Source organism: Alligator mississippiensis, chromosome 16 (genome assembly GCF_030867095.1).
Source record: "Alligator mississippiensis isolate rAllMis1 chromosome 16, rAllMis1, whole genome shotgun sequence".
Classification (NCBI taxonomy): Eukaryota; Metazoa; Chordata; order Crocodylia; family Alligatoridae; genus Alligator; species Alligator mississippiensis.
This window is the reverse complement of record NC_081839.1, coordinates 29,442,042-29,456,394: the sequence shown is the minus strand read 5'-3', so window position 1 is coordinate 29,456,394 and position 14,353 is coordinate 29,442,042. Positions and strand designations below refer to the sequence as shown.

Below are 14,353 nucleotides of genomic sequence, written 5' to 3'. Positions count from 1 at the left end.
GGCCAGCAAGCGAGCAGAAGAAGCAGGATTCGAACTCAGAAGCTTCATAGCTCACAACTCCTGATCAGGTTGGCTTTCTTTTAAATCAAAAAAAATCTTTCTTAATCTCTTTGAGGAACTGATATTATACTCACATCAAAGTCAAAGGAACTAAATGGGCCTTGGAGCCGATCCCAAAACCATCATGCATATCATAAAAATTCTACATATATGTTATCGTTAATACGATGGCTCGGTTTCGAGGCCTGCTTTAATTGCATGCTTTTGTGAAATACTGATTTAGGCAAAGTGATATTCCCTTTATTTACCTCCGGAAAATTTTCCTTTTGCCCTTACTTTCTCACTCTTATTTATCTTAGCACATTTAAAACATAGCGCCCGAAAGGCCCTGCAAATGTTAATGTTATTTGTTACACCCAAATGCATGTAAAAGTACAGCTTATTGAATAAAGTATAACCTGCAGTGAACACAAACACTTCCTTAGAAGGATAATTATCCCATGCCTTTTGGAAGATAAGGGCCCAAATGTCAAAAGAAATTTTCCTCAGGTCCCAAAACTCTACCCGTACTTTTCCACGTACAAAATCCCCAGGGTGCCAATGCAAGCACCGTCTGCGTGCTTCACTTCAAGAATCTGAAATTCATTACATGCAATACAATCCTTTGCTCCGGTGAAACCAAACCCAGAAGGGATCTGAGATGGATCAACACACTTCCTCAAGTTCAGAACCATTCAAAACCCCAAGCTTGGCCTCAGACTCTGGTTTTGCACTTGGCTTTTGCACTTTGATTTTCTAGTGGTTAAGGCACGGGTTTGCCTCAAGGAGATTTGTGGTTCGGATTGTGGTCAAGGAGATCTGGATTCAATTCCTGGCTCTGCAACTGATGTCCTGAGTGGCCATGGGCAAGTTACTTAGAGCCAGAATTTTAAAGGTATTTCAATGCCAAAAGATGCCCATGGTGTCTTAGTGGGAGTTTCAGAAGTGCCTGGATGCCTTAATCCAACAGAAAGCAAGGCCTCTTACAGGAATAATGGGCCTGATTTTGATTCCTGGTTTAAAGGTATATAAATTGGTAGGAACCCAATTGAGGCTGATAAATTTACAGTGCTAAAAGTGACATTTCAAGCCAATCCAATGGGTTTATTTTTTTATGCTTATATCATTTTGACAGCAGCCTCACTGAAACTATAATTGAGTTATAGTGTGGACAGACCAAGTGAAGTTCCATTAAAAGTACCCAAAATTTGTGCACACCGATTTTCTACACGAGGTCACTTGGATGGACACACACAGCCAGCTGATTGGTTCAGGATTTGTAAAAAAAATCCTAACTTGATCCCGGATACCTAGTCTTAGCTAACAATCTCAAAGCATGTTTCAAGTTTCAAATATCAACCAATTCCCACAATCCCACAGGAAGTGGGAAAATACTGTTATTCCCTCTTAACTACTACTAGGTAAACATGAATCACGGAGAAGCTAGTAGATGACTTGCCCTGAATCATTTAATAATTAATGATGGAAACATGAATAGAGCCCAGAAGTCCCAACGTTATGGGTAATATCTCCACTGCAATGTATCTGATGTTCTCTGTGAAGAAATAAAAGGAAATTAAGGCTTTCTTTCAACTACTTTCTTCTATACCCACTCACTCATGCACTTGTGTGCATACTCGCACACTCCCCAGTGCTTTATCTAAAAATCTATTTCAATCTCATAGGGTCAGATGTATAGCAGATATAAATTGGCTCTATTGACTTCAATGGAGCCAGACCAATTTATGTCAACTGAAGATCTCACCCGGAGAATGGCAACCCATGTGAAGCGGCGGCACAATAGTTACTCGTTGTATTTACATTACCATATGCTTAGTTCTGGCATGTCATTTTTACCCAAAGAGATGCAAATTCAGGATGGAGACACATTTGGATACCCTCAGCTGGGAATCATGTTCTCTCAACATGCATAGATGATGCACATACTGTCTCTACTCACGCTTATCCTTTCAGATGGCATGATGCCTACATGCAAACTGATTAGTACTTGCCCTGGGCTATCAAGGCAAGGCAATGGTATGTTTAGATCAGTAAACTGCATAGCAATATAAATGTCATGTATTCTGCAAGAAGTCTTGGCAGTATTTATATCTTGGGCCCGATTGCACATACGTGCCAAAAAGAAACTTGAAGACTCTCAAAAGAAAGGATGGCATGGGATTCACCAGCTCTTCTTACTGCCAAAACATGCTGTATAGCAGTGGGTACCTTGTTAATCCCCAAAGACTATCTAGTGGGAGTCAGATTATATGTAACGTGAATACTACTATATAGCCTTTTTGTGCAGCCAGGCTCCAACGCTGAAAATGAACCTCAAACAGTGAGTCTGGCACAGTTCAAGACATGAGTTGTACATTTGCCCAGAAAAGATGGCAACCAGCCCAAAACAGAATAGCTTTGGGTGGTCAGCAAAGGGCTGTGCGGTATCCTTTCAGATGGGACAAACTGAAGCAGAACCTAACAAACATTATGGTTAATGGGCTAAGGCCTCCACGATAAAGCTGTGGCAAAGCAGTAACATTTGAAGTTACCTGCCCTTATCGTCACCATCGGCTATCCCTTGATACGAGGATGATGTCTGCAAGAGGGGAGAGGGATTACCATTTAATATTTCAGAAGATGGAACAAGGAGAATAATGTAAGATCCAGGATGTAGAACAGGGGGAACACTATGAGATAAAGAAAGGAAGTAAGAATTTACGGAGCAGCAGAAACCGTAATGGGATAATACAGCAAATCACATCGTTAAAACATACAGGTCATCAAGTCCAGAAGATGCTCAGTTGCAAATAGGTCAGTAAACAGTATTCTGTATCAAAATCAAGGGATGTTCACAAGGTCTCACATTTATTTTCCAATGTCTGTAGGTTGTTCATATCTGAGAAGTCAATGCAGAGCCATTATTACCAAATTATTGCACCCTTCTCTTTTATCATCCGTCAAATTTTCCAAAAGCCAGACATCTCTCAATCTATCATGTCGTAGTAGGTCCCAATGTCAAGATACAAGTAACTTTTCTTGACTTCAGTGGGAGTCTAATTCCACATCTGTGCTTCTACCCTTTCTCCATCATTCTGCCAAAAACATCCAGCGGTGCACAGGTGTGAGGTCCATTGGAAGTTTTTTCAGAGAAATATAATCTTTGCTGCGAATCCCGACAGAACCTCTAAGCCCTTCACCAGAAAGTCAGTATTAACAGTAACTGAGAGATGCATTATTGACCTATTAATTAGGTGGTCTGTGGCCAAATTCTCTGTGATTTGGCAAATTCCTATCAAGCGTGGAGAAACGTGCTTGTTCCCTACTACACTTCTTCCACCAAACATCAGAGCTGTCTAAATAACTTGCAGTTTGGGGAGCAAAATATTCCATCTCTGCTATGCTCTTTGCAGCGCTTCTCTTTCCACATGTCAATTGAGAAGTGGCATTTTGGTGTGATTTCTTTTCCAAAATTATTTCCCCTCATTGTTTCTATATCCCTTTTTAATTTCTTGAACAATCTGTTGATTAGACCCTTAAAACATAGAGCTAGTCTTAGTGTCAATCCTATTTCTATTAAAGGTTTCAGGAAAACTTTTACTAGCCCCAAAGATGAACCAGAACATAAGAACAGCCATCCTGGGTCAGACCAAATGTTCATCACCCTGTCAGCAACAAAGTTAAACAGTGCTTCTAATTTTAGTTACACGGGTGCAAAGCATAATCTGAATTTACAAAATTAAAATTCATCCCTCACCTTCCTGAGGTTCCTCAAAAAGTCATTTGTGCCATTTATTATCCCTCAGCAATTCATATCTACAATAAGTTATGCTAACAACCTCATCTCTGAAAACAGAAATATGTCTGAAATGCACTTGGTTGATTAGAATTATCCAACAGCCCCTACATTTTGATTGCCTAACTAGATCTGGAGTTTGTATTAAAGTTTATGGCATGGAAATATTTAAAAATTATGAAATATGCTTGGGGGAAAAAAAAAACAACAACACTTAAATATATCCACCCAGATTTCAGTCTAAGTTACTGAAGCATCTGAATTCCAAGGGGCAATTATCTTTTGGCATGCATGGCTCCTAGGGTTGATTTTTATGTTTAACCAAAAGATGGTATAATGCTTAATAAATGATCCTTAATTAAAGTGCTAGGAGAAAAAGCCTGTCACAATTGAATAATGAGATTAATGCATGCATGCTGTGCATTTGTTCAAAAAGCCTTGTCCTCTGACTGTACAAACCAAGAGTGGCCTTCTGTAAAATGTACGACTCACACAAATCTTTAGAGAGGGGCTGATTCTTTTGTGACGACTTGCTAAAGCCCAGGTCCTGATGCTCACAGTAAGCAATATGAAGTCCTGTTGAAGTCAGTGGTGCATACCATGGGTGAGGCTCTTGGTATCCGGCTGCATTGTGTTCCTAGGGCATTCAAGGAGGGATGTTCCTAAGCCCAGCTTATGCATCCACCCCTGTTCACACCAACCCATCAAATTGGGAAGTGTGGTGATGCAGCATTTGGGGGGTACGCCCTGGACATGTGTCAAGTACATCAGCTGATATAGGAAATGCCCTCAGAAAGACTTCACTGCTGCATTTCCTGGTGGGTCGTGTGCAAACTGGAGCAAGGGTGTGCACTGAGCTGGACACATGAAGCAGACATACCCCCCCCCAGTCTCATTCAAACACAGCATGATGTAAAAGGACACAGATTCCTCTCTGACGTGGGGGTTTTTTGGTTTGATCAAAAACTATCCTGTTTATATGCGTTATATGTGGCCCTTTTTTTACTGCTCACTACCGGATCCTGGACTTGTGCATGGAGAGAGCATTTTTGGTTGCTTTATTTTTCCTCCTCTCTGGTTGTCTGTTCTGTGCCAAAAGTCATTGATCCATCTGCTTTTCAGTGCATCATATACAGCTGTGATAATTTAAATGGTCAATACTGTAGGCCGTGTTTGCAGGGCGTTATTTTTTTTAACACAATAAACCTCTGTAGCTCAGGTTGGAGAACAGTAATGGGGAACAGATTGAGGAGCCAGGACAAAGGCACCCATTGGCTTCAACAGGCTTTGGATCAGGCCCTGAGAGAGCCTGAAGGAGGAATATGAAGAGGATTGACTATTGCCTTCCAATGAATATGCAAAGTTCATCTCTCACATACAATGGGAACAGTTTCATACTGATTTACATCATGGTCCATGGATAATCAGCCCACTATTCACTTCACCAGCCTTGAGGAAGTGCAATCAAGAAAGCATTACAGAAAAACCCTGCCCTGAAGGGCTAGAGTTGTTTTAATAATGTTTATGCTTTGCACATAATGTGTTTGTGCTTGGAAGTTGCTTTTTGGGGTTTCCCACTGCTCCCCATGTCATTTCCAGGCTGAGTCCTCAACCGGTGTAAATTAATAAAGGTCCATTGATTTCAATGGGCTGCACTCATCTTTACCAGAGATCAAGGTCCTCCCTAAAACCACATCCAACTTCATTTAAAATGCAAATCAGGGCTCAACTTACTCCAGAATCACTGATCTGAAAACAAAGTGCACATTTCACAATTGAACAGGTTTGGACGGAAAATGAAAAGCCTTCTCCGGTCAACTGCTGGCCTCTTGTCACACTTTTCTTGAAAATAATCCAAGGCCAGGCCAAGGAAATAATTAAATTAAAAGAAAATGACTGAAGACTTCCCAACTTCTCAAGCATCTGGCATGCTTGCAGTTTTTATTGAGCCTTGCATAATGTGTCGTCAATATTAATTCTTTTATATCCATCATAGTCACCCAGATCTATCACAGGAAATGTGCCCCAGACAGGGACCAATGTATAGAGCAATTGTAAAAAGTAGAGATGTACCAAAACCCATACCACAATGTGTCCAAATACATACAAGCTCAGATCCCTTCACAAGTAGTAATCTGCTATGTCTAGTTTTGTTCCCTGTGATTTGGCATTGAATTTACCCCTCCATTGTACAAATCTTGTCCTAAATATCCAAGTTTTCTAATATTTTAAAGGCTGGCCCAACACCTTGCCCTGATTCTGCTTGAGTGATGGGCAGTTTGATACCATGCAGGAATTTTGATTTAAACCCCAGAGTGATGGTTGGAAAAATTGGATGGACCAGGTTGTGCCTGGTTGGAAAAAAATCCTTTTTTAAAAAAAGGTTTCATGGTTGTCAAAATGTTCAGACCAGCTCTAGTGCAAACCCATGAGAACTGGAATAACTTTCCAAACACACTTGAACTAGTACCACTGGGTTTAGCCTAGCTCCTCGTTGCAAACCCCGAAAGACAACTTGCTGGCAGGCAATGGAATAGGAGAAAAGATCAAGTGCTAGACTGAGAATCAGGACTTCTCATTCCTATTCTCTGTGGTCTTCCACAAGCTACTTACACTAACGTTTTTACAATTGGGTATGTCAGTTTTCTAGTGCCCAGTTTGAGGGGAATCTGGTCTGACTTTCAGAGAATCAAAGCACCCGCAGATCCCACTGACTTCAGCTAAATCTAAGCGCTTCTGAACATCAGACCAAAGATGGAGAGCCTAAAATTGAGAGGCTGCTTTTGATGTGTTTAGACTTGCCCCCTCTCAGTCTTAATCTCTTTATCTGTAAAAGCAAAATTGATATTTGCTGCTCTTTACAAAGCACACTGAGATCCCTGGATGCAATGTACTATAGAAAGGCTTAGTGTCATTTACAGCTAGCTAGAAACCAGGCAAAGAAAATCATAACAATTTTCACTAGAACATTAGTCCTTTTGAGGGTCAAAATGGCAATTCTGAAGGGAAGCCACTGAAGTTGCAGTCCTGACATTTCTTTCCTTTTTATAATTTTAACAGGGATCAAGAGTACCATCCCACCTCCTCCCTCCTCTGGAAGAGCACAGACCCTATCACTTGAGCTATGATCAGCATGGAGCCTACACTACATAGCTGAGCAATTTTGATCTTGTCCAGCAGAAGGCAACAGCACACTTGGACACAGACTGATTCAACGGGACAACGTTATCTTTTCTGATGCCACAATGATTTTCATCAACTTGTGATACAAAGGGAAGAAAACCTTGAAGAGAATGAGGCTTTGGTCATTGACAGGGGTCTTCCTTGAGAGCAGTATGAAAACCACAGCAGCAAAAGTCAAACTTCGGTGGGGGGGGGGTGTGTGTGTGTGTTTGGCAGCAGGTACATGCATATAATCAAGGATGGGAAAACAAATGAGCATCTATTTCTGAGACCAGATAGCTTCACAGGGCCTAAGCCTCCACTCAGTTGTATCCACTAACCTTCCTCCAGAAAACAATAAATATGCATATTAGTCATGTTCTCACCTTCCCACTCTCCCTTTGATGCACAGATTTGGGGAAGAAGCACTGAAAGAAACCATATTTCCTATCTGGCTATTTATTCCTCCTAGTTAAAGCAACCGCGGTTTGGTGCACATTGGGCACGTCTATACGAGATGCTAAATGCCCATTGGATTAATTCTACTGCACATTAGCACAGCTGGCAAAACCTGTGCTAATACGCTAATGTGTAGTAGATTAATCCAGTAGACATTGTCACACAAAAAGCATTTATTTGTGCTAATGCGCAGTAGCACTGATTACGGTGCATTTAGTACCTGTTATTACAGGTACTAAACTTAATGCACCATAATTATGGCACATCAATAAACATGTAGATGCACCCACTAAAAACAAAACTAAATGAAACTAAAACCCCTTGAGTTCTTGTTCACTACAAATTAACTGTCGGTGCATTAAGCAAATCAGTGAAAATGAAAATCCAAAACTAAGTAACCATCCTGCTGTTGCTATGACAACCAGAAATTTTTACCTGGACAAAGATTTTGTGTTTCACAGATGCAGGGTCAATCTCCTGTTCTTTTTTTTTTTCTTTTTTTTAAGTTCTGATGCATCTTACACACACGCTATTCCCACCCCACCTATAATAAAAGAGATTATTTTTCGTTGAGGACTAGTTAAAACAGGGGATTAGACATGGGAGCTACTTTCCAGTCCCGATGGGATGGGCTGTGCACAAATACAAAATATTACACTGTGGTTTATGAAGTCTCTTCTACACACTAAGGAAATACTGCAATACTAGTTCCAACTATAGTTTCAGGCCATACCTGCCTGTTTGAAGAAGAAAGTACAACAGAATTACTCTGCTTACGGGAACTGGAGGGGCTTGATGCTGATCATAAAATGAGCATAGCAAAATAGGCACTAAAGGCCTGGATCTCCTCCATTTAACACCATTCACATGAACAAGATGTGGGCACAAATCATTAACAAAGCACCACGGTACCACTATTACCCCTGCTCTCCACTCCTCACTCAGTATAAACTGCCATAGCCCCGTTAACTTTGATGAAGCTGAGCTGGTTTACACCAGCTGAAAGCCTGCCCCACTTTGTTCAAGTCTCCACAATGAAAAAAAGCTCTGAAGCACTAGGTAATCAAGCCCACCGGTTTTGGTGGAATTAACTCCCAGTGGGTGTATCAGCCCAGCAGTCTCATCCTCAGAAAGGACAGGCCAGATAACCTCTCCATTTGCTATCTAAGCACAGGACTGGCCAAGGGAGGACAGAGGCTCCCCCTGTCTAACCCTAGATCATATGGCAATTGCTTGCATAGCCCTAACAAAATCCTTGACTTACATATACCTCATCTCACCTGCTGTAAATGGCTTGGATGGTACCTGCCTGCTTCTCTGAAGTTGTTAGAAAGATTAAATAATCATAGAACCATATAGCTTTGGAAGGACCCTCAGGAGGTCACCTAGGTCAGTCATGGGCAGATATAAGAAAGGCATAGGAAGGGGGGACCTGCCCCCAGCCCCCACTGTCCCCAGCAGATATGGGGGCAGGGGAAGCACCAGGGCTGCTTGTGCCCCATTCCAGCCAAGGCTTCTGCAAGCAGCAGCATGGGATGCTGGGCTTGCAGTGAAACAGGTCCCTCCCTTCCTCATCCAATGCTGCTTGGAAGCCCCTGGTATCTCCCACCAGCCCAAGACTCCAGTAATGCCTGGACCTTGCTGGTGATCCAAGCATCCGGGTTGTGGGGAACTGGAGCTGCCAGCAGGTGAGCTATCCTGTAGAAGAGAGCTGTGACTGCATCAGGGCTCCCCCTGGTCCAGGCAGGTTGGTCCCTAGTTAAACCATCCCAGTCAAGTGTCTTTCCAACCTGCTCTCAAAACTTTCAGGGATGGATATTCACAACCTAGAGATGGAGATTCACAACCTCTCTAGCTGGCTGGGTCAGATAAATGCCGGACACAAAACTATTTTCTACTCTAGATAATTTGTTTTACGATTAAAAAAAATAATAATCCCAACCTAAAAACGGATAGTATGCCAGACTCTCCAAAGCTTTGGCAAACTATTTCAGCTTGGGTCCAAAAATCAGTTTGCTTTGATCATTTCCAAACTGTTCAGATTTTTTAAATTTTATTTTTACCTTTTTTTCACTCGAATTTCCTTAGAGTGAATGAAAGAGATACATTTGGAACAGGAAACATTTGCATTTTGAAAACATCAAAACAAAGGGGTTGCGGGGGTTTTGACAATTTTAACACTTTCTCACCATTTTTGAGAGAGGAAAAGTTTGGCCCAGTCCAGTCTTTGCCCCTGAGGGTCAAGGGCCTTGATGAATTGGCATTTTCTAATGAAAAGTGATTGGTCTGAAAACCTCCTGATCACTTGAGGCCAGACTGCCAGCCGGTGTAAACAATTCAATGGCACAACCTGATACCCACCGAGGTTCAGGCTCAAGGGGGTAAAAGCACGAACCGCTCAGTTATGTGATCCTACATGATATCTGGCAACGTGAAACATTTTTAACAGGCAAACCCCTCCACAAATCGCTCGCTAATGTACGCTGGTTTCCCACAAATCTCAATCTATATCAAATGACTGAAATGTGCACGCACGCACACGCACGCACTCGCACACACTGATTGTGAAAGTGCTCCAAACAAACGTGGTCATTTGTATCCTTATTTTTCTTAAAAGCCAAGCAGACCGTTCAAGCAGCAGTCGCTGAAAGCAGGCATTCAATTCTACTCAGAGACTTGTTTTCCTCTAAAGGGGCCTCTCATCAGACTCGGTGACAACTCTTAGCTGCCTGAGAAAAAGCACTGGAATAAAAAAAAAAAAAAGGAACCTATTTTTCAGAGCAAAGTAATCCGTATTCCATTGCCATGGCACCAGACATCCGTCTCTTCCTTTCATTGACCAGACGAGGTCCTCCTCAGCTCCTTGCTGCATTACTCCGTGTGTGTGTGTGAGTGTGTGCGAGTGTGTGTGGGTGCACGTGTGCGCGTGCGTGTGCATATGCCTGAATTTATTTCCTCGGTAAGAAAAGTAGTCATTAAAGTATTAGTTTAGGTTGATTGATTCTTCAGGAATAGAAGAGGGTTGTGGGGGGAGAGGGGGCTTTGTAATCTCTGACATGATCGCAAAACAGAGGCCTTTGACATGATACAATATTGGAATAATAACAGGAAGATACAGTCTGCCACTTTGAAATCCAAACAGTACAGTTTATAACCTCAAGTCGAATCCCATGTATAGAGAAGGTTAATGATAAAATCGGAGGAGAGCGCACTCCTTCAGTTTTTAAAATGCGGTCCTTAGCCGAAGGAAACTAGCAGGTCCTTTGTCTTGGGCAGAGCTACGCTGATTTATTGCAGCCGAGAACCCAGCTCCATATCGCAACGTGATATGAAAAGAAAAAAAGCGTTAAAAAAAGCCTGAAAAGGAGCCAGTTTAAAAAGAACAGAAAGTCAATCAGAGCACTAAACAAAGGTGATGCTGGTGAGGTGAAAGGAAGGCAAGAAACACATACCTGGAACGCAGTCTACATTAATAAATATCCAAGTGTGGGAAAAGGCAGTTGAGGCTGGCAAGTACCTTCATCCCCTACTTTGGAGGTGGGAGAGGACTTTGGGCAAAGTTCTCAGCTGCACTGAGCTGCGGCTAGGCAGCGCTGGTTGTGGCTCACTGGGTCTGGAGCCAGCTCCATGGTAGTGCTGTTGTAGGGGAGCCTGGATGGTCATGGCAGGGGCAATGAAGGAGCTGGCCATGCCAGGCAATTCCATGCTAAGGAAATCCAACCAATTTCCAACCCCTTTGAGTGACCAGGGTGGAGCAAAGGTGAGGCAGTGCATCCCCAAAGCTGTTCCTTTGTCTGAACAGTATTTTTAAAAGACACCCCTTGTTTCATTTTTAGAGCTGCAGGCACCGGGAGCTGCACCTCTCGGGAGATACTTAGCACCCTTTGAGGAACATTCATTTAGCTGAACTGCTTTCTCGGCTTTCTCTTTGGGCGGATGAGAGTGTCGCCATGCTGCCTAATTCTTGCAGGAAAATATGTCATTTGCTTTTCCTTTTGCATGCAGCAGGCTGGCACTTTGGCTGGGATTTATGTGGATCTTTATTAATGAATAATTCTAAGTAACCACCTTGCTCTGCTTCCCTCCACCACCAGCCCTGACAAGACAGATGGCTCGGAATTGCCAAGTGCCACGGTTCACCTTTTTCATTTCATAAAAATCAATTTTCTGTGGCATCCGCAGGCAGGTGCAGGAGGAAGCGGCTGCGAGTGAATGTATAAGCAATGCGCACACAGACTCCTCCGCCTCGCTGTGGATGGTGCGCGCACATACACACACCCATGCACGCACTCACACACGCATACATATATAATAGGTTCCCTGTGGCTCCTGCAGTCTGATCAATTTTGCATTCAGTTCAGACCCAGAGTGAATTTATTGTTCTTTGGAAACTTTCTAGCAGGAAGAAAGATGGATCCGTTATGACAAAGCTCAGGGTTTCAATCAGAAAGCTCACCTGTATATTCCGATTGTTTTCTCTTTTGCAGCCCTCCCCCTGCAGTGGCACAGACTCCTTCTTTGAGTGAAGAGGGGAGTTGATTCAATGCCAACCTGTTCAATAGTTGGCAGGTTGCCTTATTGTTATTAGTGCAACAGCAGTCCCTCGCATCCCCAGCCGAGCTCGATGCCCCGTGGCGCTAGGCACTGCACAAACATGTAGAGCAAGAGACAGCCCATGCTCCACAGAGCTTGCAGTCTAAATAGTCCAGGCAGACAAAGGATGAGAAGGGAACGAGGTAGACGGTGCCTTCTCGGAGGACAAAGAGAGTGCCAGGACCAGTCACAGACCCAGATCTCCTGGGTCCCAACCAGTTAGCTCACCCAGGCTGTGACTTAATTCTGCCCAAAGACATGTTGGGTGTCTGTATGCATATGACAAATCACCACCCAGAGCTCTGGGTACCCTGACATTTAAATCTCCAGGTAAATGCATTTAAAGGTCTTCTCCCATATCGATAAAAAAGACACCTCCCCCCAACAGACATGGTAAGAAAGGCTCAGGTTTTGCCATGTGGCCATTGGCAAAGGTAAGATGGTCCATGGAAGGGTCCATAGGAGCCCCTGGGCTCTGGAAAGTGCAGGATGTGCTCTGCCCGGGGCGGGTCATGGTTTGGGGTAAGATCCGTGGCTCTTTTCTGCAGATACTGCTGGTTTCTGCCTCCGATATTTTAATTTCGTTCCCAATCTGCAGCCAATGTTTAGCGTAGCTTGAAGGGCGATGGGAAGTGCGGAGGGGAAGTGCTATTTCCTTAAGCCAGGCAGAATGTGGATGACTGGATGTTTCCCTTCGCTTCCCACAGAACGTGGGCCGCAGCCTACCTCGGCCCTGCTCTCCTGTAATGTCAAAAAATTAGTGTCCCGCCTCTGATAAAATGCCAGGTGGAGGTCGTCAAGCCCAGGGAAGGCGATGGGGCTATAGTGCCGATGTCAGACACTTAGCAACGGGTGTCAAGGTCCGTTACCTTCAAGACCAGGCATCTGGATTGAGGTACAAGCTTGGCAACGGGCAGCTCTCTCTGTTATGAGCCTGATTTGGCTCTCACGCACCAGTTCCACAAAGCTCATGAACTTCAGTGGAGTTATTCTTGGTTCGCACCACTGGCCATAGTGCATTCTCCACCTGGACGGGTGCACCGGGGCTAATTCTCAGCTGCCTTGCACACCCTCTTTGTGTTCATCTGTACAGAGTCCGTTTCAAATTCACCCAATTCAAAATGGCAGCATTTCACAGCTGTTTTGCACAGCTGTATATGACGACGGGAGATGCTGCAAAGCAGCAAGCTGGGCCCCCTACCGTCTGTGTTACAAGACATAAGGATAGAATAACAACAAAAATAGCCAACTTGCAGGAAGCTGCAAGCACAGTTGAAAAGACCAGGTCTAATTCTGCTTGCTTACATCACGGTAACTTAAGAGTGACTCCGCTGAACACAATGGAGTTATACAGTTGGCATAAAGCAAGATTAGATTCAGGTGCATTGCCTTTGCAGCCTCCTTTTCCACGCTCCTATTGTTTGTGATGGCCAGTAACATTTTACTGGCAGCCAATTCCATATGCACCCAGCAGAGGGAGCTCATATACAGTAATGACAGCCACATAATTCACCGCTGGAATCAGTTTTCCTTTTAATAGTTTTTTTTTTTAATTTAATTTTGCACCCTCCCCTTCCAATTCCCAGTGGCAAAGCAAAAAGAAATCTCTCTTGTAAGACTCCCTGTCACACGAACAAAGATTCAGTCAGTCGAGCAAGGTGATAACATAGTAATTTATTGTGGTTTAAGTAAGTAGGGTATGATTTTAAATGAAATGCAACATTCTCTTGCTGGACCAAAGTGATAATGGGTCAGAAAAGGAACATGAAAACTGGAACGAAATCAGCCTTTGACTAGAGTGTGGGTTTGATTCAGGTTTTACTTGCACAGGTGCAAATTGGGAGTTACTGCCTTGAAGCCAACAAAGTTAAGGTGCTTTTAATTGCAGAAGAATCAGACCAGAACCTATTGATTTTTCATTTTTGCAGTGATTGGGTTTTTTTCTTTAAGAGAACAAAAGATACAGAAGGCGCGAGGCACAGATCTTTGCAGCAGCAGGGTGCACCTCAAGTGATCACCAATCCAGATCCGTCTAACCTCTGGGGAAATTTGGATTGTGATCCAAAATGACTCCATCTCTACAGATGGGGTAGAAGTGAAGATCAAGCCATAGCTCTCCAAGCCCCAGGAAGCTTTCTGTAGCCAAGAAGACTGCAATTCATCCCTTAGTAGAGTGCCCACATGAGCCCAGAGCTCCCACTGAAATCATTCATGCAGGGGTGAATCTCAGCAGAGCCTCATGCTTGGCTCCCCTTGGTTTAACACTGCCAGAACTTAACTAACTTCAGCAAAGTGGATCCTGAG

At 43.4% G+C, this 14,353-nt stretch overlaps 1 long non-coding RNA gene across 11 annotated transcripts in view; it reads right to left on the bottom strand.

Annotated features, from left to right (window-relative positions):
• LOC132246464 (uncharacterized) overlaps positions 1-14,353 on the bottom strand; it is a 189,028-nt gene that overhangs the window by 108,863 nt on the left and 65,812 nt on the right. The window lies entirely within an intron of this gene.